Source organism: Mastomys coucha, unplaced genomic scaffold (genome assembly GCF_008632895.1).
Source record: "Mastomys coucha isolate ucsf_1 unplaced genomic scaffold, UCSF_Mcou_1 pScaffold15, whole genome shotgun sequence".
NCBI classification, from domain to species: domain Eukaryota; kingdom Metazoa; phylum Chordata; class Mammalia; order Rodentia; family Muridae; genus Mastomys; species Mastomys coucha.
Genome location: NW_022196897.1, coordinates 120687043 through 120713204, shown reverse-complemented (window position 1 = coordinate 120713204; position 26162 = coordinate 120687043). Strand labels below are relative to the sequence as shown.

Sequence of the window (26162 nt, the reverse complement as noted above, 5' to 3'; positions counted from 1 at the left end):
ATATATATATATATATATATATATGTATGTATTCTACTTCGGTAAAGTAGAAGTTGTACCACTTGGGCTGACAGTGTTCTAATAAAAAATGTAGACTAACAAAAACCCTAGTACAAAGCATCAGGTTCATCTTTTAGAATGCTTGTTGGTCAAGGTAGACCGCCTGACTCCCCAAATAATATAGACTATTGATGTGGCCCTCAATTGCCGACCAGGTGTTGAGGGTAGGTCCTTAATGCTGAAATCACTAAATTTGTACAACTCATAACTTGGATAATTTGAGCTGGATCTGACCTTAAAAGCCTCCTTCCTGTGGTCTAGCTTTCATGGAACCAGAAAGTACTAAGGAAGCTGCCAAGGGAGACAAACAATGGTTGTACCCAGCTGCAACACCTATTGACCATGACAATGCCAGTATGGTAGGGCATCCCTAAAAGTGCTCTAAACAAGTGACACATGTTGGCACTAACTAACAGCTTTCTAGTTGGACTTGAGGTCCACTTAACAGGAGGGAGATCCTGCTTGGAACTGAAAACCTAGACAATACTACTGTCACTCTGTTAGGCCCTACGATTCCTCGTTATGTTCTAAATCTCATCCCTATACCCAGAGATGAATGTAGCAACCACCTCTAATCAAAGAAATCTGTCATTACAGCAAATGGAACCCATCACAGAAAACCACAACTGGATACAATGCAGAAACCAATAGGGTGTGGGAGCCCAACACCAATGGATAAATCTGCATCATACCTCCTGCATCCACTTTTAAATGCAAATGTATTTTCCCCACTTCTTGTGTTGATGACAACTCTGCTATCATCCCTAAACAATATTGTTTCCTTGTGAAAATTGTTCCTGGAAAGAAGCCATACTCTGACGCTAGTAAACAGGCCCACAACAATGAGTTAGGCAAAATGAAGAGATTTCAGATGAAGGAAAGAAATGACCTCAAAGTGCCAATGATCTACTTCCTAAAAGGGTAAATCTGCCACATACCTAAAGCCTAAAACTCAAATGCTAATTGGATATTTGAAATGAGAGATATACATCCATTGCCATTCAAAGGGATGTAAGTTTCTCAAGCTGCCTAGCCTTTAACTGAAGTGGTTCAGTAAGGAGCCTCCCACATTCTCTGAGGACTATATGTGGTCATTCAGTGCACACTTAATGACTCTAGAGTATTTATTTGGAATGAGACAAAATTCTCCTCAAAGAGTTTTCACAAGTTAACAGCAAACCAGAACCATGAACAGCATTTGGAGGATTAAGAAGGAACTATTAACTCTGTGTGGGGAGGAGGTGGTGAGCGTTCCTAGAGAGAAGACATACAGATTTCATCAAAGCAGTGTCTACAGGTGAATTTAGAAAAGGTTTAGTCGTTGGACTACAAGCTGGTAAAGAGTAGAGATGTCTCAAATCTAGGAAGCATGAGGAGTACTGAAGAAGCATACTGGGACTAAAGTTGTAACTCACCAGAAAAAAATGAAGCATGTGCAAGGCCCTTGGTACATCCGCTGCATCCCAAACAAAACAACTAAACCAAGATAGGCTGAAATAAGAGAAACTGCAGAACATGGCAGCTAGGTGAATTTAGGATTCTGCAACATGACAACTTGACTGAGACTTGAAAGAAAAAGAGTAATTGTCAAAGCTGTGTGTGGTGGTGCAAAATATTGGTAGTTCTTTTGATTGATTCTGAGGGTGGTGTGTGTGTGAGTATGTGTGTATGTATGTCATTTTTTGTGTTTCTTGCACATGTGTGCTGGTGTGTGTGGAGTCAAGAGGTTAATGGGTTAATATTGGGGGCTCTACTTATGGCCATACACTTTCCTTTTGAGACAGGGATTTTTACTGATTCCAGAACTCACTAGTTTGGCAAAAACTAGCTAGCCTGGGAGCTTGGAAAATCCTCTGCACTCCTCTTCTCCAGTATTAAAATTGCAAACACATGACCTCAGTTTGTTTGTAATATGGATGTTAGGGATCTGAACTCAGTTCCTTATACTTTGGAAGCCAGTACTTTCCTGATTGATTTATTTCTCCTGTCACAAAATTCAGTAGTTAATAAGAAATAATAATATGACTAAACACAGGAAACATTTGCCAGTGAAGAGCCTTTTACCTGGTCCTGGAGCAAAAGACTGATACCCTCCTGTTCATATATGATCTCAGACAACCGAGCAGAGACAGATCTAGGAGGCTAAGCCTCCCTGTAAGATCTTAAGAGCTGTGAGAAGTTATGAGAAAGGCCTTGTGATGGTCAGCAGGGTGTCCCAAGGTCTAGAATATCCATGGAGAAAGTCTTGTCTCTGGCCCTTAAGAGATATCTGAAAAGACTGAGTTTTCACCTTAGAATATTCATGTAGACATGTGCCAGAACAGTAGTGCCAAACCTGGGGAGCATTTGTTCCAGGTAACCAGCAAAGTCCCAAGGAGCCGGCTGAGAATCCTGCCTTAGTACAGTGAGCACCTAATAGTAACAGTGCATGGCAAGGACTTCTAAGTAGAAAAAGACTGATTTCTTGAGATCATGGTGCCTTAAAGTGGCCAGAAAAGAGAATAGGACACTGTGACTAGACTGCTCTCACTGCTCTCACTGCTCTTTAGGGAACTAGTTCTTCCAGAACAACAAGCAATATTTAGTAATGACTGTGATGGAACTTAGTGATGGCTACAATGATCAAGTAATCAAGGCAGCTTGCTAGAGGACTAGACATTCTGTTCCAATATGAATGGCAGCATGTATGTGTGCATGGGTAAGTTAATGAAGATACACACATAGGGCATGTACTCTGTTCTCTGTTACTTATGCTGTAACAGGAAGTAATGAGAAAAGAGAAATCAAAGGTGGTGTTCATTTACTGATGCATCCCAATTTGAATCCTATGCTTGCAGCGAGTCAGCCACCCAGTGCTGCCACAGGATGCTACCCGCTGTGAGATGCAATGTGCTTTATCAGTTCTGTTCTCTGGCATTTTATATCTTGCCAATAGATTATGATCCTTCCTAAATAATATTCCCTCCTTTAAGAATAAGAAGTTGTTCAAAATCGCTGCTATTAATAATTAAACTAACTGGACGTGTTCTTTCTGGGGTTAATTTACAAATGTAGATGGGAACCAATATTGTTTTCCACTGCTCAAGTGTTTCATTTAATTTCTCTAAGGTCCTTGTTTTTGCCCCGGAAATACTCATTTAAATGCAGGTGTGAGGATGCATAAGCTTCTTAGCGGTGACTCAGAGTGCTGACGGGCCCCTTTTTATGATTTTTCCAGACAGAGAAGAGTGGTTCAGCATGCTAAGTAGCTACAATGGTATAATTCAGCCATAAATGGATGCTCCACATGGCTGCCTACTGCTCCTAAGTCTCTGCACCTTAAATGCCATGCTAATACACTGGAATCTCATTTCTCCTTCTCTCTAAAGACCAATCTTAATGCAAAATTGAAAGATTCTCTTGAAAGCATTTTCGAGGCATGCAAAAGGAATGGAGACAGTCACATGAAGACATTCTGGTAAGCGGAGGAGTCAAGGAGCTATGCTTTGTTCAAAGCATGCAGATGAAAAAGTTCTGAGAGCATGGGAAATACATGATGGAGGCTCTACATTCCATAACTGTTCTCCTGGACTGGGCATATTAGGTCAGGTTGCCTAGAACCCAAGCCTAAATGAAAGTCTTTAAAACATTCAATTCTAGAGTCAGGCACTCAGGGGAAACATATAAGGAATACAAGATGAGTGTCTGAAAAGGGGAAGAGCTAAGAATTCAGTGTCAGCTGGAGACAAGTCTCAGCTTCTTTCAAAAAAGAGTTCTAGAGTTTGAATGTGCCAAAATGTAGTCCCAAACTGGGGCTGCTTGACTCGTGATATGGAAAAGATAGATAGATAGATAGATAGATAGATAGATAGATAGATAGATAGATAGATAGATAGATAGATAGATAGATGGGTGGGTGGATGGATGGATATATAGATAGATGATAGACAGACAGAGATAATGGCTAAACGAGCTTCAACATTTTATAGCAAAATAAATCCATTTTTTTTTTTTAAAACATGATTTGAGTTTACATCCTAAGAATATATCATGGGCATATTCAAGGACTTGCCACTTGTGACCCTTGGGCTTCTGCACTTGTGAGACACAAGAAACAGTTTAACTTAAATGTTTAGAAACCAAGGTCTATCATCCAGGAATTGATTCATTAATACCATATAACAAATGGTCTCAACTCATGCTATTTGACAACAATAAGTAACAGTCAGCTTGCATTTTTGTGAGTTAGCTTCATGGTCCTGGGCCTGCTCACATACATGGGCACAAATTTGCCATTCCTTCATTGAGAGTGGCTTCAGCCATGGCAAATACATTTAGTTCTGCCTCATACTTTCCCTTCCTGGCAGGCTAGCATGGACGAACTGTTTGTGTGACAGTGTCATCTAATTGTAAGTCCAACTGCACAAGCACTCTCATATCGTGGGTGTCCCCTCTCCCAACATCTCATTTGTAGTATGAGTCACATTGCTGAGTTCGGTGGAAGGCAGATATTAGGCCCCGTGTCTTAGGCCACAGATACCAGGAAGTGGTAGTGATGAAGAATTGGGGGCCATACTGTAATCAATCTTCCACAAAAGTAAATGCCAACAAGCATGCCTCACAGAAAAGAAGTGGTCTGCAAACAAATGAGATTAATATTCTGTCATTGGCATTATGCTAGGGAATTGAGACTTAGATTTATTAAGTAATTTCTGCTGAGTTGATATTTATTTCTATCAAAATCAACTGCTATAAGAAACTTCCTCTGGTCTGTGTATGAATCTGGTTCTTATTGATCTATTAAGTGGTGATGCATGGTAGGCTTAAAGCGGAAACTGAATCATTCATACAAGTTAAAATGGAAGTGCTGATAAACTGTGACTTATTTGCAGGGATCCAGGTTGTGATGGATTTCTGTTCTAATCACCTCAAGTGGTAAGGGACCAAGAAGAAATATACAGTGCATAGAAAGGCCAAAGAAATTACTAGGGAGTGGGTGGGCAGTGAGACTTTTCCATGAAATAATTTAATCTAATTTTTATACTTTGTATAGTTCTTTAAACAGCATTTGTTTGAATCCTTTTATAAAACTTTGTCTTCAGTATATTCAACTCATGTATGAGTAACTTTGGGTTATTCATTCATTTGGGTTCTCTATTATAACTTCTTGTTACTGCTATTATTATTATTATTATTATTATTATTATTATTATTATTATTATTATTACTACTACAGCAGTCCACACTGATTCTTGGTGTCCCACTCTTCTCCAGTAGATGCTATCTTTGATGTTTATGTTTATGGATCAACAGTTTTGTTTATTCAGTCATTGTGCTTCGCCAGGCCTAGAGCCATTCAGCTCTGATGATCTACAGTCTTCACACTCTGAAATGCCACTTTAACTCCTCTGCTGAGACGAGTTACACACAAGTGGCTGTCTCATGAGCATCCAAAGAATGCTAGCTCATTCAAAGAATGTATCAGTGACAAATATAGCACATAATAATATTGGATTGGTATTTGTGAAGTGTGTACAAATTTGCCTGGTCCTTGGTCCTAACTGAGTTATTAATCAGAAAAAATAGAAATGACCACGACTAAAAATAAATTGTAAAAGCTAAGAAAGGTGAAGATTATGAGATTGTGATTTTTGGAAGAGAGAGATGGATAAGGTCCTTATAGACCTAAGGGGTCACACTTATTAGCTTCTGGGCAGATTTTAAGGACACGTTGACAGGGGTGGAGGTTCTGGAGCCCATAAACACAGGCAAGTTTATTGTGAGAATCTGGTACAAACAAATAGCTCAGACACCAAGTACTAAATGCTGTAACAGGCCATGGCATCTCAACATTGAGAACAAAATCAAACAAGAAAGACTAAGGAAAAAGTCCTAAGAAGCCACTGGCAATCTAATAATTAGCCAAAAGGAATCACATGGATTTCTTCCACGCACTTACCTTTAGCCTCTTATGCTAACTATTCTTTGGAAATGCCAGCTGTCATAGGACTGCTGACGTACGAGGCTCATGATCCAAAAGTAAGCTATGTAACACAAGGGGATGCTAAAGGCTGTTATTTGTTTTACCCTTGCCAGCTAATATTGCTTACGTTAAAAAGTCAGTGAAGAAAATGTAAACTGAATTATAATTCAACATGATTGTTTATATTTAAGACTCTTAAAAGTATGTATTTTTATGCCTACAAATAGTAGATAATTTTATTACTGTTATTTTATTAACATCATTTATCATAAAGTATTAGTTTCTTCACCTCCAGCTCCTCTGATATGTTTTTCTTCGTCTCACAACTCAGGACCAAGGAATTATGATACATTCCCTAGTTTTCCTCTTGTATGGTGTGCATGATTTATCCTTATTTTATGTGCAAGCTGCTTTCTCTGTCACACACAACTTCAGAAAAACTCATAGAGATGTAGGTGATTCATCTATTATTATATGGCAATCAGTAACTTGTATGCTAAAATAAACATGAAAATAGAAATGGCAGAATACACAATCCTATAGTTTATTTTAATTTAGAATAAAATGGAAAGGCAAATTAATACTTTAAAATATATCCTTAGAGGGAGAAATGATAGAAAAGTAATTTGCTGTCAGGAGGGGCTGATAAGCGCCAAATTATATTTTTCTTTAGATGACCATATATATGTTCCCAAATACACCTTCAATGACCTTGCATTTTATAGTAACTGTATATGAAGGCCTATATATATATGACATGTATAAGACACACTATATATGTATACACTTAAATAAAAACTGGAAATTATATATTTAAATAATTTTCTGGGAATCTTGCCTCGATATACATCCATGCGAGGTGTTGCCTTCAAGACTTTGGCTGAAATGAAAAGAGGGGTTGTTAACTTGCACACGGAAGTAAGCATGGCAATGAGCAGCGAGCTTTGCTCCTCCTGGGTGTCATGCTCGCTGACCTGTAGTTCACTCAGTACAGAGCAGAGGAGCTGCGTCAATAACAAGGTCGGCTCTTCCCTTCCACAGCCTTACTAGTAGAGCCCAGTCCTAGAACACTCCAGAGTGTTCTCTTTATGAGAATATGAAAACAGGCTAAGTGGTTCTGCAGGGGAGCCTACTGCCTGAACATTAGGTAGAAGTGCTTACCAGTTGTCTTAACATTACTTCCAATTACGACGGATGTTGGCCAACTGAGGGGTCATTTACAAAATTAAAGAATAAATTACAATTTTAAAAGTGCTCATTGCACTTAATTTAAACACATGCGGATGTGTGTCAACTAATTTGCCATTCATTTTAACTGCTATGTTTTTATTGTACCTTAGAGTCTACAGAAACTAGGACTAAAGTAAGATGCAGATATCTGAAGACCAGATGCTCTTCATGAAGCAGGAGCTTTTGTTTCTGATCCGTCCATCCATTAGTTTCCCAATGTCTCTGAGGTGCATCTCTGAGCTTGGTAAAGAGACAAAGCAAACGGCAATGACTACAGTCCCAGGAGGGATGTGGAGAACAGCTCTCATAATGAAATGAAATCAAGAAGCCCTCAGAGCTTCACTTCAACATTACTCAGCCTTACCACACAGGAAACTCACATCAAGGAGAGCCCTCGGTGACACTCTGGAGTTTCTGGGAGGCCAGAGTTTTACTGCATGCAGTGAATTGAACCTGTTCATCAAAGGGGATTCGTCTTCAGACAACTGCTAAGAGAGGTTTCTTCTTACTCTGGATCTAGTTCAGGGGACTTCCATCACTCCTAACGTTCAGTCTGTGCTAAGCCAAGAAAGTAAACATGGGAGTCACATAGACTCCATGTATGTACACATACTCCGAGTGTACAATAATCTCCTATGGCAAGAGAAAAGTTGTTGAGATGTTGGTGATGCCAGCCTAGTTTTGTTTTGAATAGCTTTATTCCAGCGTCAAGAGAGCTACTTTCTTTTCTCTCTGTCTAAACATCGATCCCATTTTAGTTATGTTCCTGAAACACATAAGAGGTCTAATTTCCCTATTGAATCTGTATATCTTGAATGGGTCATCTAATGTCACTGTCGCTCTATATCTGAGTAATATAACCTATGCATTGCACTAGATGGATGTCTCCAATGTGGCATCTGAGAAATCTCTGTGTGGGTTAGCATCATAAACAGGTTCTAGAGAAGCCTGAATCCAACCACTACTATGCCCTCTACTCCTGGCCACTCTCCTCCACATGCTCTAGTTTTTTGTTTTGTTTTTGTTTTTTTTTTGTCATTTCTCTATCTTTATCATTGTCTTTTGCTTGGCTTCTAGCTCCCAGTCTTTGTATCTTTCTGGCTGGAATCATTTTTTTCTGTGCCCAGAGTCTGTGTAATACATCTCATGCTGGTAGTGCCATGGAGTTGATGTATCCAGCAGACAGTCCTTAGCCAAGCCAGTTCAGACAGAAACAGTGACCATGCCTCTCAGTTTGCAGTGCATTGGCTTTGGATGCCCACAAAATAAGTGCCTTGACAATATAGTCTTTTTTGACTACATTTCTTCCTTGTGCTATTTCTTTCTGCCCATGATGGTATCATGCTAACTACAAAAAGAAACTATACTGACTCAAGTCTTCAACTTGGGACCAACATCTGAACAACCTGAAGTAAAATTACTCCAATTACTTTTTCCTGTTAGAAAAAACAATGATTGGGGACCAGCAGTGTCAATTAATCAGGATCCCCGAGATCTCTCAAACCCTGGACAACCAAACGGGCAGCAAACACCAGCTGATATGAGGCCTCCAACACACATACAGTAGAGGAATGAGGGGTCTGTGTTCATTCAGAGATGATGAACCTAACACTCAAGAGATTGGTGGCCCCAGAGAATTTGGAGGTCAGGTGGGGTAGGGGTGGGAAATTCATGTGGAGACAGGGGGTGGGGAGGAGCTATGGGATGTGGAACAGTTGGAGGGTGGGATAAAATATGGAGTGTAAAAAAATTAATTAATTAAAAAAAAAAGAATCATACACCTACCACAGCTGTTTTTCTTTCTGATCAATTTTAAACTTCCATGTTCTTTGTATATTGTAATCTTAATCTTGGCATTTACAAAATACCATTCTGGTCCTGACATTTTGTCTTTTGTTGTGAAAACTGATTACTGGAACCTTCCGAGATCCGATTATAAGCATCAAACATGAATCAGACTGTTAAAGAGTGCCTTAGAGGAAGCTCTAAGAGGTCTGCATTCATCTTATAGTCTTCTTTTTTCCACAGGATAAGTCCATTAGCCACTAACTGAAGAAATGTAAATGTTCAATTATCCTGAAATAACGGGTTTAGAGATTCCTAGCTTTTTGATTTGTTCTCACTAGATCATAGACTGAAAGGCAGGGGGGGGACTACTTCTGTAATCACCCATCAGTACTCAGGAGCCCTGGTCTGAGAAAGATAGTAAAGAAAATGGAAAAGGATTTTATGCCTTTGAAAGCTTAGAGTACATTTTGATTAGCCAAGATCAAAATGACTCATGGTTAGTTAGAACTTAGGCTCTTTGCAGATGGGTCAGAAAGATGGTGTGGGTGGAATCCCCCCACCCCAACACACACAGCACACATACCACACACACACACACACACACCAGTGTGAATAACTCTGACCGTTCTCACTGTTAATGACAAAGAGAGTAGGCAGGACACTGGAAGATAGACATATATTCAACACTTGGAAAGGATCTAAAATGAACAAAAGCAGCTGAGGCAGAATCCCACATATCACAGAGATGAACTAATGCCACACTCATCACTTTGATAGCACACCTTCTTTGATAGCATCCATCTTTGATAGCACATCCTCTGCCAAATCTGTCCTAAGGATCTGCATTTTTCTCATCAAAGCTTCTTTAGAATGTGTCACCATTGCTGTCCCTTTCCTTACTAAGTAAGGAAACCTTGTCTGTGAGATATGCATGTGAACATGCTTACTAGAGAATGTCAGTAGCTGTTCTTCCCAGACTGCTCTTATGAAGGACATCAGTGATCTCCAGAGGATCAAATTCATTTCTCTCCCTCTCTCTTTCTCTTCCCTCTCTCTCCATCCTTCCTTCCTTTATTTTTCCCTCTTTTCCTCTCTTCCTTTCTTCCAACCTTGGGTATTGAACATAGGTCCAGGCATGTGCTAGCTAACAGCTTGATCAGTTATATCCCCACCCAACTCTTTCTCGTTCCCGCCATGCTTGATTGCTCAGACACATCCCGTTTTACTTTATTTATTTTCATCATTTTAAATTTGGAATAGTCTTCAGAATAATAGAACCTAATTCTCTAGACTTCAGCATCCGTTTCTTACATATTTTCATGTGATCGTAGAGTTAGTTTCACAAGAAGAGACTTGTACGAATGCAGAATGAACCAGACCAGGCTGAAAGTTCTGTAGACAATGTCTTAAAATTCCTAAGAATTTGATATTTGAACTAGTATTTTACTTCTCAAGTCTGATGACCATAAGGTGGCAGAAGGGCAGGAATGTGTGCACTGTGTATGCCCATGCTTTCTTCATGCCCAAAAGTTCATGTGCAGATTTTTGGATTAGGATTGCTTAAGAGACTTGGGCGAGATCTTGAGGCTAAAAGCTGAGCTTTCCATTTGAATCAGAGCCTGATTTAAAAGCAGAAAGAAGGTAATAGACATCAATCACAAAAATGCCTGATATTCCTTGTTCCATTCCATATGTTAGCCAATCACTGTCACAAAAGAGTGACAGATGTGGGAGGACCAGGACTTTTCATGCTCTCCTAGCCATCTCCTCAAGTCTTACACTTATTTTATTACCTGGTGTGTGTGTGTGTGTGTGTGTTAGTGCACTGGGATGTCAGCTTCAAATAGCATGTAACACTGTATCTGAAATAAGGTAGGTCCTAAGTAAATGTATGAAAATTGAATAAATAAATTAAAAAATAAATGAGATTGGTAGCTGTGATGGCTAATCTTGGTTGTCAGCTTGACTATACCTCAACTTATGTAAAACCCAAATAGCTGGGCACACCTGTGATGGATTTTATATTTATATATATCTTGATTGGATCACTGGATGTGGAAAGACTCATCCTAAATCTGGTGGCAGCCTCCATACAAGGCCACAGCAAAAGGAAGCTTTTGTTGTTTTTCCTGCTTGTCCTCACTCTTGCTGGCAAGTTCATTTATTCAGTGGCATTCTTTCACTGGTGTTAGAACCTATTTCTTAAGGATTCTAACACAGACTGAAGACCAGTTGAGACATCCACCTGTTGGACTGAACAAGTACCAGATTGGTAGCTTTTCCGTTTGGTGACAGCCACAGTTGGACGAAGGAGAGCACAGTTCATAAAGCCCTATAATAAATCCCTATTTAATACCTACTCTAAGAGTTCTGTTCTTCTAGAGGTTTGGTTATATTTCCTCTCTGGATGGGGTGTATATGTCTTTATCTACACACACGTGTATGCACATGTGAAATCACTGGTATACATACATTTATGGACTATCCTAGAAACTAGCATAACTTCCATTCTCACTTCTGTGTCTCATTCACTTGTACCAGACACAGATTCGGAGAGAATTGACTTCAGCTCTCTGGCAACTGACTTATGATTATTTTGTGGTCACTTTTAGCCCCCGGCTGTAGATTTAGCTCAGTAATGAGCAGGGGTCCTTGATGAATGATGGAAGGATGAATGCTGGAATTGTGTTCTACTGGTTGAGACAGAAGCATTCATTTTGGCTCTTGGTGTCATCAAGAATGCTTGGGCTTCTGCTGGCATGAAACTGACATTAAAGAAGAGTGCTTGCTAAGTATGAGGCAAAGAGGCAAAGGGATTAGATGTATGTAGTGAGCCACTATGCTGGATCTTCTGGGAAAACATCTTATTTCCTGCCTTCTTTTCTCTCTGCTGTCTCCTGCTTCCAAGCTGGTTCTTGGTAAAATCATTTTTAAGACAATCCCTTTATGCCTTAAGTCTTTTGCCAGACTATGTCTCTAAGGCATCATCTGACCAATCAAATGAGTCTTACTGCAGGCTAAAGCCTAAGATTATGTTCCTAAACATTTGAAATCTTCCCTGCTTTAGGTTTAAAAAATTTCAAAACAAAATAATTAAAGTTTACTTTATAGAACATACAACACAGCCTGGCAGTGGTGGTGCACGCCTTTAATCACAGAACTCTGGAAACAGAGGTAGTTCTCTGTAAGTTCTAGGCCGTCCTAGTCTACAGAGTGAGCTCCAGGATAGTCAGGGATAAACAGAAACATTGTCTCAAAGAAACAAAAACAAACAAACATAACAAGAACACACACAGAAACACAGACACAGACACAGACACACACACACACACACACACACACACACACACACACACACACACGGAGTCTATATAACTACACTGCCCTTAAACAAAACACTTTCAAAAAGTAAGTGCAAATAACTAATGTTTCATGATTTTTAAGCCAACAATAGTGTTTGTTCATTATAAAGGACCTCTTGAACTTTGTTTGTTCACCGCATTCTCACCCCTGTGGAGTTCTTAGAATTCCTGAAAAGTATAAATTTCTCTCTTCCTAGGCTTTAGCCATCATGCTTTAGAGAAATACTTAAATAGCAGCATGTGCTGTAATAACTGGGTTCTTTCATTAAATCCCTCTTTAAGGAAAGCCTGCATTGTTAACTGTTGTTAGATTTTTCTCCCTTAGTTCAAATAGAACCTTGGCTACAAAATCTCACAGGTAAAATCCAAAGACTAATAAGAAATTTTCACATATTAAAGTTTTCCCAAAAGTACAGTATATGCTTTAAAGCATATATATAGCAGGAATGTGTGGTGGACACAGCTCACTTCACAGTCATCAGAAAGTATTGGCCCCATCTCCCAAAGGTTGTACCACTTTCTAACACCACCCTCTTTTTGTACAAACATTTAACTTGTAAGCCTTTGGGAAACATTTAATATCCAAAATATTGCAATATATCCTCCTGTTTTAAAAACTGATAATATAAGAATAAGTTGTTTTCAAAGGAAGTTTGTTATTGTGACAATATCATAGTTATGCACGTCCACATGTGTGTGTGCACGTGCACACACACACACACACACACACACACACACACACACACGGAGCACTCAAAACTTTTGACTTCTTCAGACTTGTAATCAGAAAACTGAACTGATCATAAATTCCCTTTAAAGTATAAATTTACTTCAAAGACACAGCTTTGGTTGCTAAGTGACAGCTTCTAAATAGTGTCTCCAAATTTTAAGAACTTCAAATAGACACTTCACTACTGGTTGTTTTTAAGTAGAACAGGAACACACCAAGTACTATAATGATTATTATTAACCTATTTTAAAGTGCAGTACCATAGCAAAGTTTCTTAAATATGCCAGTGAAAATTAGTTTTAAAGGCATTGTGTGATGTTCACTATAACATCTGCAATTTGAAAGGAGAAAGTTTTTCATAGAAATTTAGATCCTTCATAGACATGGTGATGCTACCGGGGAGCTCTAACTTTGAAACATTCTGTTTTCAAAGGGGGTAAATGAATCAGGGATCTGAGGGTCTTAATAATTTAGGGTACAGATGATAGAAATAGGAGAGGAATTGAAGGTAGAGGGAGAAGTGGAAAGGAGTCATCATTTCTGCACTATTTTACTTTTATTTTTGTTTCTAGTGCCTTTCCCAAACTATTGTACTAGGGAAGATTTGCTCCATCTTCCCTAGAGTTTCAGGTCAGTGCATTATTCAGGTTCTCCAGAGAAACAGAACCAACAGAATGAATGAATACAAGCATGTATATATACATAAATACATATATATATACACAAAAATACATATATACCTACACACATATATAAACAAATATAGATGCAAACATACATACGAGATGTATACAAAATACATAAGATGATGTCTTAAACTGGCTTAAGCAATCACACATTATCCATCTATGAATAACTACCTCATTCCAGAGAGGTCAACAGGTCGTCAACCTGTCCATGAGGATGGCCTTCTCATAAGTCCTAACCTGATAATGAAAATGTAGGGAGTTCCTGGAGAGCCATGGGTCCTTAGTCTTTTATGGAAGCCCAGAGAAGCAAATAAATCAACAACACTAACAGGGTAAATGAACTTGGCATTGAGAGGCAGAGACAGAGACAGAGACAGAGAAGCCAATAAATGAAAGGAGGATCTGGGATGCTACCAAAAGGTGTTGCACCAGGGTGGGTCTTCCTCCCCCTTGTACACAGTCAGGGTGGGTATCCCCAACCAATTAAGGCAATCAAGACAATTCCCACAGACACCCACTGGTCAACCTGATGTGCACAATTCCTCTAGTTAGGGGCCCTGTTCAAGTGATTAAAAGCTGTAGCAAATCAAAATGAAAAACCAAACTTTGAAATGAGCAACACAGAAATTAAGCCATTGCCTTGGGAATCCTGAGCACTTTAGCTGGCTGGAAGTGTGAGTATTTCTCCAGTTTAGCCTACTTATCAGGTCAGTATCATATAATGGTCCAAACTGCCAGCAGCATCCTCATAGGGAAAAGCTTCATGTGGTCTGGTCCAACTCAGAGTCAAGGATGTGCTGGAATCTTTTCTCTAGACCTGGAAATTCAGAATCAGTTGGCTATTACAGACCAATGCAGGGAATGCCAGGTACCAACAACACTGGCCAATCCAGGGTATGCAGAGTGCTGTGGTATGGAATAGCTGCAAACTTTCTGCTTTATTGGTATTGTATTTCATGAATGTATAGGTTAAATTATCAGGAATGAATTATACTGTCAGGATAGCTGTATGCAGGTAGATGAGGTCTAGGAAACTGAAAACCATCTTGGCCACCTATAGGTAGTATAGAGACGTGGCTCTGAATGGCAGCCAGTTGGAAACTACATTTATGCCACATGACCAGGAGTGTTTCTAGGAAATTCATTAGTGTCTACTCATGGAATTTAGTGCTGTGATTACCAACTTAACGAAGCAGAGCTGAATTGCATTCCACTGACAATTTCCTGCTTCAAAGGTAGCCACAGGAATGGTGTTTCTTTGGCAACATGTAAATAATGATCATGATCATATTCATATTTATGTGCTCCCTAGAAATATCTTCCACATTGCTGGGGTTATGAAGCATTGCTCCTCAGCTCTAGGCAAAGGTGTTAGGGGTGTCTGCTGTCTATTAGGAACAACTTTGGGAGGAGGTATGTGCTCCTTTCGTAGGCTGAAGATAACCTGGGTGGAGATCTCAGCCACGTGGTCCCTTGGCACACAAAGCAGGTTCTCCTGATGTTTAAAGACTGTGCTCACCCATTCAGAAGGGGCATGCGTCAGGAAGCACTCCTGAGTAAATAGCCATAGGATGGCAGGCAGCTAGAGTACTTGGAAATCACAAACACATGGGGCATAAAAAAAATCTACTTAGAAAAATTCAAAGTACCAGTTTTAAAATATTTATGTCATCTTTTCTGTAATATGTAGCAAACAAATAATGAGGCAAAATTTTTGAACTGCTGATTTTGCTTTAATTTTTAAATTTACTTCATTGAACTTTTTTATTTGCTTTACATCCTGATCACAGTTTCCTCTCGCTACTCTCCTCCCAGTCCCTTCCTCTTCCCTTCTCTCACATTCACCCTTCCTTCCCTTCTCAGAAAAGTAGAGGCCTCCCATAGCTATAAGCCAGCACTGGTATAGCAAGTTGCAGTAAGACTACACACATCTTCTTTTATTGAAACTAGACAAGGCAGCTCAATAAGAAGAAAGGGATCCAAAGGCAGGCAATATAGTTGAAGGCATCCTCTGCTCCCACTTTAGGACCCCTACATAAAGACCCAGCTGCAAAACTGTTACATATGTGTCCATTCCATATATGTTCTCTGGTTGGTAGTTGAGTCCCTGTGATTTCTTATGGCCCATGGTTAGTTGATTCTGTGTGTTTTCTTGTGCTATCCTTGATACCCCTGGCTCCTTCAACCCTTTGTCCCCATCTTTCACAGGATGCCCCCAGCTCCACTTAATGTTTGGCTGTGGATCTCTACATCAATTTCCATCAGTTGCTGGGTAAAGTCTCTCTGCTGATAGCTATGCTAGGCTCCTGTGTGCGGGTATAGCAGAGTATCACTAATAGTTTCAAGGCTGGGCTCTCTCTCATGGCATGGGACTCAAACTGGGCCAGTCATTGGTTGAGCCTTTCCTCAAATTCTTCTCCAATTTTTACCTATACACATCTTGTAGACAGGACAGATTGTCTCAGATTTTTTTTTTTTTTAAATATGGAACGCTTCACGAATTTGCGTGTCATCCTTACACAGGGGCCATGCTAATCTTCTCTGTATGGTTCCAATTTTAGTATATGTGCTGCCCAAGTGAGCACGTGTGTCTCAGATTTTATGGCTAGGTTTAATTTTTAAAAGTTTAAGAGGTTATTTTGAATTTATGTATATAAGTAAGTGTGTGTGTGTGTGTGTGTGTGTGTGTGTGTGTGTGTGTGTACACGTGAACATGCTCATGAAGTCCAGAAGGTGTTGGGTATTCCTAAAACTATAGTTACATGTTGTTGTGAGCCACCTGTCATAGGTGATGGGGACTGAACTTGTGTCCTCTAGAAGGGAAGCAAGCTCTCTTAACTATTTAGACATCTCTCCAGACCAATGACTGATTTTTTTTTTAATATATAGGAATTAACTCTAGCTCTCTATTCTTAGATTTTCCCTAGAGCAGACACTTTTAAACTGTTAACTTCATAATCCTACATATTTTACATCTCTTGGGTTTATATACTACAAGCACCAAGAAGTACTGGCTTCATGTTAGTAGTGGAGGTGAAAACATTTGTGCCAACAGACTGTTCAGTAATACCTTTTTCATGGATGAAGGGCTGAAAATGTATGAATATGTAGTTCTCCTGGCTTAAAAATTGGTGTGGTAATAGGAATAGTAAATCACCCAAATGCATCCCAAGCTTGTAACCTGAAATTAGAACTACTTCAGGAATTACTTCATTGAAACACTCCTAATGGCAAGATTTTGGCCCATGTAAATTCATGCTGACAGATGAGCTGAACTCCCAGGTGACTTGGGTTATGCTTATTTCAAATGCCACAAAAGTATAAGATAAATCACTACTGTTAAAGACAGTTCAGATAAAGAGCTCAGGGGTCCTTGAGCTGGAACTGACACAAATGCCTCCTCCCTGAGGACTGGCTTTCATGATATGTGAAGGTGCCATGCAAGCCTCTAAAGGAGGGATGCACCAGTAATCCTACCCAGTGGTGATACCTGTGAACCGCAGTAATCCCAAGCATGGTATGATAACTCAAAGGGTGTAAAAGTACCATGCATATCGTGATGATAACCAACATCTCTCTAATAGGACTTAAGGCCCACTCAGTAAGAGGGGACTCCTGCCTGGTTACTACCTAGCCAACTACCCAGAGCTAGTGAAGTCAAGGATCTAGGGGAAGAACCTGCAACTGTCACTTTACTAAACCAGCATAATCCCTAATGACAGTCTAATATTTGGCCTTACAAGCACAAGTAAATGCAGTCCTCACCCCTTAACAAGGAAACTTCTCTTTGCAACAGATGGTGACCATTATAAAAAACCACAACCAATCAAGATTCAGAGTTGCAGAGCCTGGTCCCATTGGCTACAACACAATTCCTGCATCTAAGGACTAGGAAATATTGAACAAGACAGGGACAGAAAAATGGCAGGAGCCAGAGGATCAGGGAGTTTGATGTCCTCTAGGAATGTCAGAAGCTACACCCATAAAGTCTCACCAACATGACTGCCTGAACATGATTTTAACAAGGAAAGCACCACTAGACATGTTAATATAGACTGGGAAAGCCCCAAAAGTTTCAACCATACAAAAAGAACTGCAAGTATGGGAGGAAAAGTTGAAAGCAAGACAATTGCTCTTACCCGGGGGGAAAAACCAATTGGTTTTCCATTTCCAGATGGTCAGCTCTGAAAATATATATACAAGTAACATTATGCAAATTGACAAGGCTGCACTTATATATTTATATATACACACTACATATTCACAACAACAATTCATGAAGAGAGAGAGAGAGAGAGAGAGAGAGAGAGAGAGAAAGAGAGAGAGAAAGAGAGATTCAAGAATTTGAAATACAGGAGAGTTTGGAGGGACACAAAGGGAAGGGGAGGAAATGATACAATTATATATTATAATCTCAAAATTATAGAATTCTGAAAAATGCCACTCAGCTACAAAAAGAAAAGAATGTTAGGTCCATAAAAATGTTGCGTAGTGGAAGGACTGTCCATCATTCTGGTGGGGAGAGTATTCTGGTAGATGAGCATCATATATTAGCCATACAACCATATCAAATGAGATTGCTCTGCTCAGTTACTGCTTCCAAGGCAACAAGGGACACTTAACCCACTGCCTTCCAGAACAGTGCTCACTTAGAGCACTTCTTTCTCTTTCCGAGAGTCCAGCAGTACACCAATGCTTCTCTTCCCTACAGGCCACTTGGTGCTTAAAGCTGAAGTGCCAGCTCCCAGAAGCACAGCTTTGGTTAAGGATCATGGGGGCAGCTTCTCAGACTGTCTGGGCTAAAAACTGCCTTCTGACACAAGCCTATCAGATTTCTGGAGAGGAGCACGGCATGCTCGAGATAGGAGGAAGATGCGTGGGACCAGGTCTTCAAGGCTGTTCCTTGTCCAAGAAGCTCTTCCTTCATGAAGAAAAAGGCTATAGATGAACTTGCCAAGGACCCTTCACTCCTTTCTAGCTTTCTTCACTCAAGAGGAGGAAAACGGCAAGCAGCCTTAACTAGATATTGTTCCACATCATGCCTGGGAAGGTTTCTTGAATAGAGGTATGGATGGCTCCGCAGCTAAAGGTACTTTCTGCCAAGCCTAGTGGATAGATCTGATTTAGGTCCCCAGGACTCCTGTGCTGCAAAGAGAGAACTGACTCCCATAAGTTGTCCTCTTACCTCCTCATGCAAGCCATGGCATGTACACTTCCCTCCAGTAAATAAGGTAACTTAATCAAGATTATATCGACTTTACCTGTACTTACAAGTGATGCAATAGCAAGACTTCTCATTTCATATGAAATACTTATAGTAAGTGTTCTTAATTTTATAGGAAAGACTACTATTTTTTAGCACGTACTTTAACATATACGTGTGTGTGTGTGTGTGTGTGTGTGTGTGTGAATACATGCACACATATGGGTGTTTTGCCTGTATGCATGAGCACTGCAAGAATGCATAATAGGACAAAATAGGGTATTAAATCCCTGGAACTGGAGTTACAAAGAGTTGTGAGCTGCTCAAATGGATACTAAAAAACACACCTCTGTAAAAGCATCCAGTGCTTTGAATTGATCAGTCCAACAGCTGCAGTTTGCTTTTGTTTGTTTGTTTGTTTGTTTGGAGACAAGAGCTCACTGCAGAGCCATGGCTAGTTTGCAAGTCACAGAGATCTGCCTGCCTCTGCCTCTCCAGTGCTAGAAACAAAGATATATACCACCTCCTCTGGCAAAGATCACTATTAATTGTAGGCTTAAATATACTTAAAGTCAATTACACTGATGAACTTTAAGCCTATTAGCTTAGAGAGTAAAGCAGATTTAGCCTATAAACTGCACATTCTAATTGTTTCTGTCAATAAAATTTAATCCCAATGTAAATTGAGACATCTCAGCAAGTTTCTGAATACCAGGGGGAAAGGTAACCAGGAGCACACAATCCTTTTATTTAGAAGTAACCTTAACAGACTATGTGATTCTTGAAACTTTGCTTGCATTTCCAACAAAATATATTTCAGGATATCACTGCTGGGGACTGACTGGGTGCTTCCTGCGGGGAACTAAGGACCATTTTCATGCCTCTATTGCTGTAGAGGCATAGATGACAGAAACATCCCCACTGTTTGGTATCATACCCACTTTACTGGCAAATACAGTTACAGAAATTGTAATTATATTCTAAGTTAAAGATAACAGACTTCAGGACAGAAAATATCAATGTCACTTCATTCCTTTAGGCTTGGGGACATATCCAGTAACTGAGGCAGACCACACAGGCATCATTAAGCAAGAAGTGAATGAACAATGGCTACAAGTCAATGTGACTGCAGAGCTCATACAGGACATGTGTGACTCCTGACACAGGGAAGACACAAGGCTACCCCAACGGAGCTGGACCCAGTCTCACCAACTGAGAGGATTGATGGCTTCCCTCTGTTTCACTGTAATCACATCTCCTATCTTGAGCCTTACAAAATTTCCTGTTCTCAGTGTGCGTCTCCAAAAAAATCACACACAGCTACTCTATTCTGGGAGGATCCTGACCCATTTCTGGAATTCTCCACCACCTCCCCACTTTAACTCACAAATAGCTCTCCCTCCCACTGAAGATTTCTGATAGGATGCTATCTAGCATCTCAGGCAGGGTGTCTCTTTTTAGGAACCCCCACACACTTCTTGAACACGTCCTTAGTTTCTCCCTGGAATAAGCTTCCTCCAATTCTTTATTTTTTACTTGTCTCTGAACTCTATCTGATGGTGACAGGAAGCTGTAAACCATGATTAGAAGTTTTGAGCTTGTCTCCCCCGTCTCTGAGACTTACTCATCCCTTACCATGAGTGATATAAACACAAGAAAATAACAAAGGATGTGTAAGAGACTCCACATCAAAGTTATATGAGCAGGTAAACCCTACCTGCAAGTGCCTTCAAAGTTCTCACTGAATCAGGTCGGAGAACTTGTTAGTTTTACAGCAGGTCTCATGTGTATTTCCCTACCTGCTGGCATTGTAACACTTATGGCTTCTATTTACTTTCACGGCCAGGGGCTGACCCCAAGTCCTCATGTGTGCTAGGCACATGTTCTACTATTGAGCTACACAGTGTGATGACTCTTTTCATACTCTGAGGTATAACCACATTATCCCTGAACTAGTTGAATTCAACTGGTCTTGAAGACACCATTTTTTTTCCAATTTCCTTTCACCCTTTGTCCATGGTTTCCCTCACCTACATCAGAGTTCCTGATAATGCTCCCACCCATAGATTATCTGTATTTTTCTTGTTTCATGTCTCATTTCACTATTGTTGAAAATGGGACCTCCTGAACATTATGTGGTAATTTTAGAGCCACCATCTCACCATTACTTGGGTTTGCTGTTTCTATCTACTGTGGAATGGAGTTAGCTGTTTAGTAATTTTTCTAAACATTTTTATTAGCCTTTATATTGCAAATTTTCCATGGTAAGAATACAGTTGGGTAACATTAAGTTAAAATTACAGTGTTGCATTTTCCAGGCACCTATTTACCAAATGTACTTATCTCAGATTAAATTCTGCACCCATTAAACAATAATGCCTTATTCTCAACTTTAACTGGTGTCTGACAACTGTCTTTTTCTGTCTATTTGGGTAAGTTTACTCTATATATTTTGTATCACTGGAATTATACAACTATCTATCCTTTTGTCTGGATAATTTTGTTTAATATGATGTCTGCAAATTCTAACTATTTTCTAGCTTGTATCCAATTTACTTTTTAAAGGCTGGATAATTTTCCATTTGATGTACATACCACATCCCATTTATATATACATCCATTGATATAAATTTTGGTTGTTTCCACCTTTTGACTGTTGTAAGTAATGCTTCATGAAGAGGAAGTGAGAATATGTCTTGGTCCCTGCTTTCAATCACTTGCTTCAATTCTTAGAAGTGGGCTTGCTGGATTAAAATTTGAGAACTCACAGTATCATTTTCCATGGCACCTGTAGCATTTCACACCCCTGACATGAATTAACAAAGAGTCTCATCTTTTCATATGATAAGTCTTATATTTCCTGTTAGTTTTAGTATTATTTTAAAATGACAGACATATTGGTCTAAGTGCAGTGGTATTTCATCTGGCTTTGATTGACATATTATCCATGATCATGAATACCATGAACCTCTTCCCATGTTTGTTGTTCATCTGTGAACCATCACTAGAGAAATGTATTTACATCTTCACTCTTTCTAGTCAATTGTTTTTTCAAGGTTATATTTTAATGCTGTGTGCTCCTGAAGCTGCTGCTCAGTTAGTAGACAAGATAGTAATTTAATATAAACTTCCCTAACTATACCCACAGACACATACACAGACACACATAGACACACACACACACACACACACACATATGCGCACACACATACATTTTAGATTGTCTTCTGTTGTAAACTTTGTTCTTGCTTAGAATAGGTATATAAAACTCTATGTAGTAGTTTAACATAAACTTCCCTAACTACAACCACAAACACCGACACACACAGACACATAAAAACACACACATACACAAATACACACATTCAGACACTCTTTGTACACCTTTTAAAATTGCCTTGTGTTTGCCACTTTTTCCTTACTTAGCATAGGTATCTAAAACTCTATCTGAGCTTTCATTTCCTAATGTTATGTTGCTGTGAATTAAAATAGAAGGAAAAGCTTAGAGTTTTTTTAAAAGTATCAGTCCTACCTGTGACATTTGCATAATTGTAGATTCCTCATTACATGGAAGTGTGTCTTCAAAACCATTATTCCTGAAGCAATTCTCTGCTCGGCCTCTTCTCTCAGGATTTATGTATGCCTATTGTTTCTACCAACTGTCATCTTTTGCTCTAGGTGGCTAGTTCATTTAACTCTCAAAGTTTCTCAGAAATAATTTATATAATTGTCTCACAGACTTCTCAACTTGGAAACAGGGAGTCAAGAAACATCTGTTATTCCTCTAAGAAAGCCCAAATACATCAACATGGGCAAAGATCCCTTAGTAATAAAGCCTGCTTGATGGAGGTACCAGACTAAGTATCCTCAGTAATCACACAGTTTCTGTATTTAAGAGCTCTGCCATACTGAGGAGGTATATGGCCAGGTTAGGTGACAACATCACTGTGGTCACATTTGACAGCTGTGCTGGAGTCAGACAGGTTAAGAGCAGTGGTGAGGTACACCTTTGCTGTGTCTACAATGGTCTTTCCTGAGAGAATCATCTAAGGGAAAAGACATGTTTGGGATGTGGGTAGCACCATCATCACATTTTCTCGGGTCCCAGTCTGAATAGAAAAGGGAAAGTGGGAAGTCCAACTGAGTGAGAGCATTGAGCATTCTCTGCCTCCTGTGATGTTGTGAGCAATCAATGTCCATGGCCATCAGCAGAAGCTGGCTCCACCATGACAGATTTCTGGTGGGTGAACTGTGCACTCAAACAAGCTGGCTTGCTGGGTATTTGGTTATTTGTTCACAGCAACAAAAACAATAATAAACACAGGCACAAAGCTCTCCCATCACATTAAAATGACCTTTTCTTTATTTAGCCTATGTTTGGCTGCCTAAACCTTTGTATCCTTTGAAGAGGTTTGACAGCACCTCGCAGTTCCAGAGGTTTCGTTGTTATTGTTTGCTTTATCAGTGGTCTTCTGGAGGAATGGGCCTTTGGAGCTTCTCTTGCTGAGCTGACCATTAACCCTCCTGCTATGAGGATGTGTCGACCCACATCCTTAATAGAATTGAAAAGACTTTAATGGTTGGTCAGGCAAAGAGTCATATGTGTCAATTTCATAATTTGAGCTTTGCGGTGAAAAAGGTAGTTCTGGCAATATCTAGCCATAGATTCTCTCCCTCTCCTGATTTCATCCAAGGTCACTGTGGTAGTTTGGATGCAAATAGTGCTTGTTCATTCATGTTCGAATACTTAGTCCCCAGCTGGTGCAGCTGTTTAGGAAGATTAGGAGGTGTGGCCTTATTGGAGAAGATATGTCACTGGAGATGAGCTCTGAGGTTTTAAAAAGCCCAGGTATTCTCAGTTAGTTGTCTGCCTCCAACTTGCAGGTCAATATGTGTGCTCTCGGGTGTTCTGCATTCATGCCTTTCTCTGTTATCACTCATTCTAAACCATCAAAATCATAAGCCTAATTAAACACTTTCTTTTATAAGTTGCTTTTGTCATTGTGTTTCGCCACAGCATTAGGAAAGGAACTAATATAGCCATGCAGACTAACTCCAAGACCAAAAATATTCCCATAAACTTACGGACTACTTCTATCTGTACCAAAACCCAAAACAAGGTTATCCATAAAAACTGGAATGCTTCACACCTTTCAGAACAGGGCTTGGGCTTTTATGGTTTCAGCACTGGGTCTCTAAAGACACATTTTCTAGTCCCTGCCTGACCCTAAGTCTTTTCTGGAAAGGTTATGCTCCTCCTTGTATTTCCTATAAATCTCTGTTTCTCTCCAATGCCTCTTAAGTGTTTCATATAAATGTGACAAAGACAAAGCAAGTGAGACATTCAATGTAATGATAAGGTGTCGCCCGTGTGTGTCAGGGAAGGATATGGCATGAGCTCTGATCATAAATGTTACAGCAGTGATTTGAGTGTCAGGGCTTCATCAGAAGCATCTGAAAAGGTTTTAGCTGGAGAACAGACTATAATTTTCATGTCTGCCCCAAATAATCAGTCACTGACAAGCTAGAAATTCTTAGCTGTAAAGATTGAGCCAATTTTCTCTATTTCATAAAAGCACATTTTATTTTCACAAAGAAACTTTTAAATGATGTTAGGCCTGATTGAAATCGCATGAAAGAGACACTGAGTCACAGGAATGGTTTTTTAAATGAAAAGAAGTTTAATAAGTGACTGTGAGTGCTGAACAGTGTGCTGGTGCGTCAGTGATTGGTGGGCAGGACAGTCTACCTCTGTGAAGATCCACTGGGTAATAACAAAAGCACATAGGTTACTCTCAGCATTGGAAGATTCATTGCAAGTTAATGTAGATCAGGATGTAAGCTCTTAGCTACTGCGCAGTGCCATGCCTTGCCTGCCTCCATGCCCCTCACCATGAACCTACCCCCTGGGGTAGGGTGGGAACCTACTCCCTGAAACTGTCATCAAGATCCCACAGTTTTCTTCTATAAGCTGCCTTGGTCATAGCATCTCTCTCACAGCAACAGAACATTAAAACACCAAGTCACTGGGGTTGAACCTAAGGGCTCAGGTGTATGAGGCAAGCACTGCTCACTGAACTCCATTCCCAGTCCCTTTTACTTCTGTGAGGTCTGAAGTTGGTGCTGAACTCAGTGTAGACAGGACTTGAGCTTTCTGATTCTCGTGCCTTGGCCTCTTGAGTAGCTGAGAGGATAGAGCTGGGCCATTAAGCCTAGTGGTAGTAAATGTATACTTACCACCCTATGACCCGCACTTCTAATCCTTGTTTATTACTTAAAAGAGATGAAATACATCCACTTAATGACTTGTCCATAATACCTTTCTCACATTAATCCCATATTGGAAATTACTGAAGTATTCCACAAACTGGTAAAGTGATAAGTAAATTATGGCATATTCAGATAGTAGAGTTCTACTCACTGCATGTAGCAGTAAGTTGCTGACAGCCAAGCCGATGAATGATTCTCAGTATTATAATGTTTATGGCAATGGGTTTTCAACCTTCCTAATGGTACAATCCCTTAATACACTTCCTCGTGTTGTAGTGACCTGCCCATAAAATTATTTTTCTTGCTGCTTCATAACTGTAATTTTGCTGCTGTTATGATTCATAATATAAATATCTGTGTTTTCCAATGGTCTTGGACAATCCATGTGAAAAGGTCCTTTGACCTCAAAGGAGGCCATGACCCACAGGTTGAAAACCATTGGTTTAAAGAAAGAGACACAAGGGATATTCTAATATTTGATCCCACTTGCATTAAGCTTAAGTAAAGGGAAAATATGCTATGGTGGTTGGAAACAAGTTTGCAGCTAGCTGGGAGCTACACAGAGAATGTTAAGAAAATAATATAGAAGCATGTTTCTGGACATATTAAATGTATATATCATACACTGGGTGCTGATCACATATGGGAGCACATGTGTATGATATATATATGTGTATACATATATACACATATATACATATATACACATGTGCTCCCATACAGTTATAGACTTGCAAGGAAGAATATATTTAATATTTGTATTTTCTGGGGTTTGGGAATGACATCTGTGGCAGGGCACCTGCCTAGCATGCACTAAACCCCTTGGCTCAAGTTGAAGCTGAGCCCACGTTTGAAGCTCCTCTCAAAA

The 26162-nt window shown here is 39.7% G+C and overlaps 1 protein-coding gene and 1 non-coding gene across 4 annotated transcripts in view; both read right to left on the bottom strand.

Moving 5' to 3' along the window:
• Positions 1-26162, bottom strand: part of Plcb1 (phospholipase C beta 1) — a 680822-nt gene that overhangs the window by 279741 nt on the left and 374919 nt on the right. The window lies entirely within an intron of this gene.
• Positions 16300-16406, bottom strand: LOC116092635. Its single transcript, XR_004119378.1, has one exon. It is a non-coding gene; the product is annotated as a U6 spliceosomal RNA (small nuclear RNA).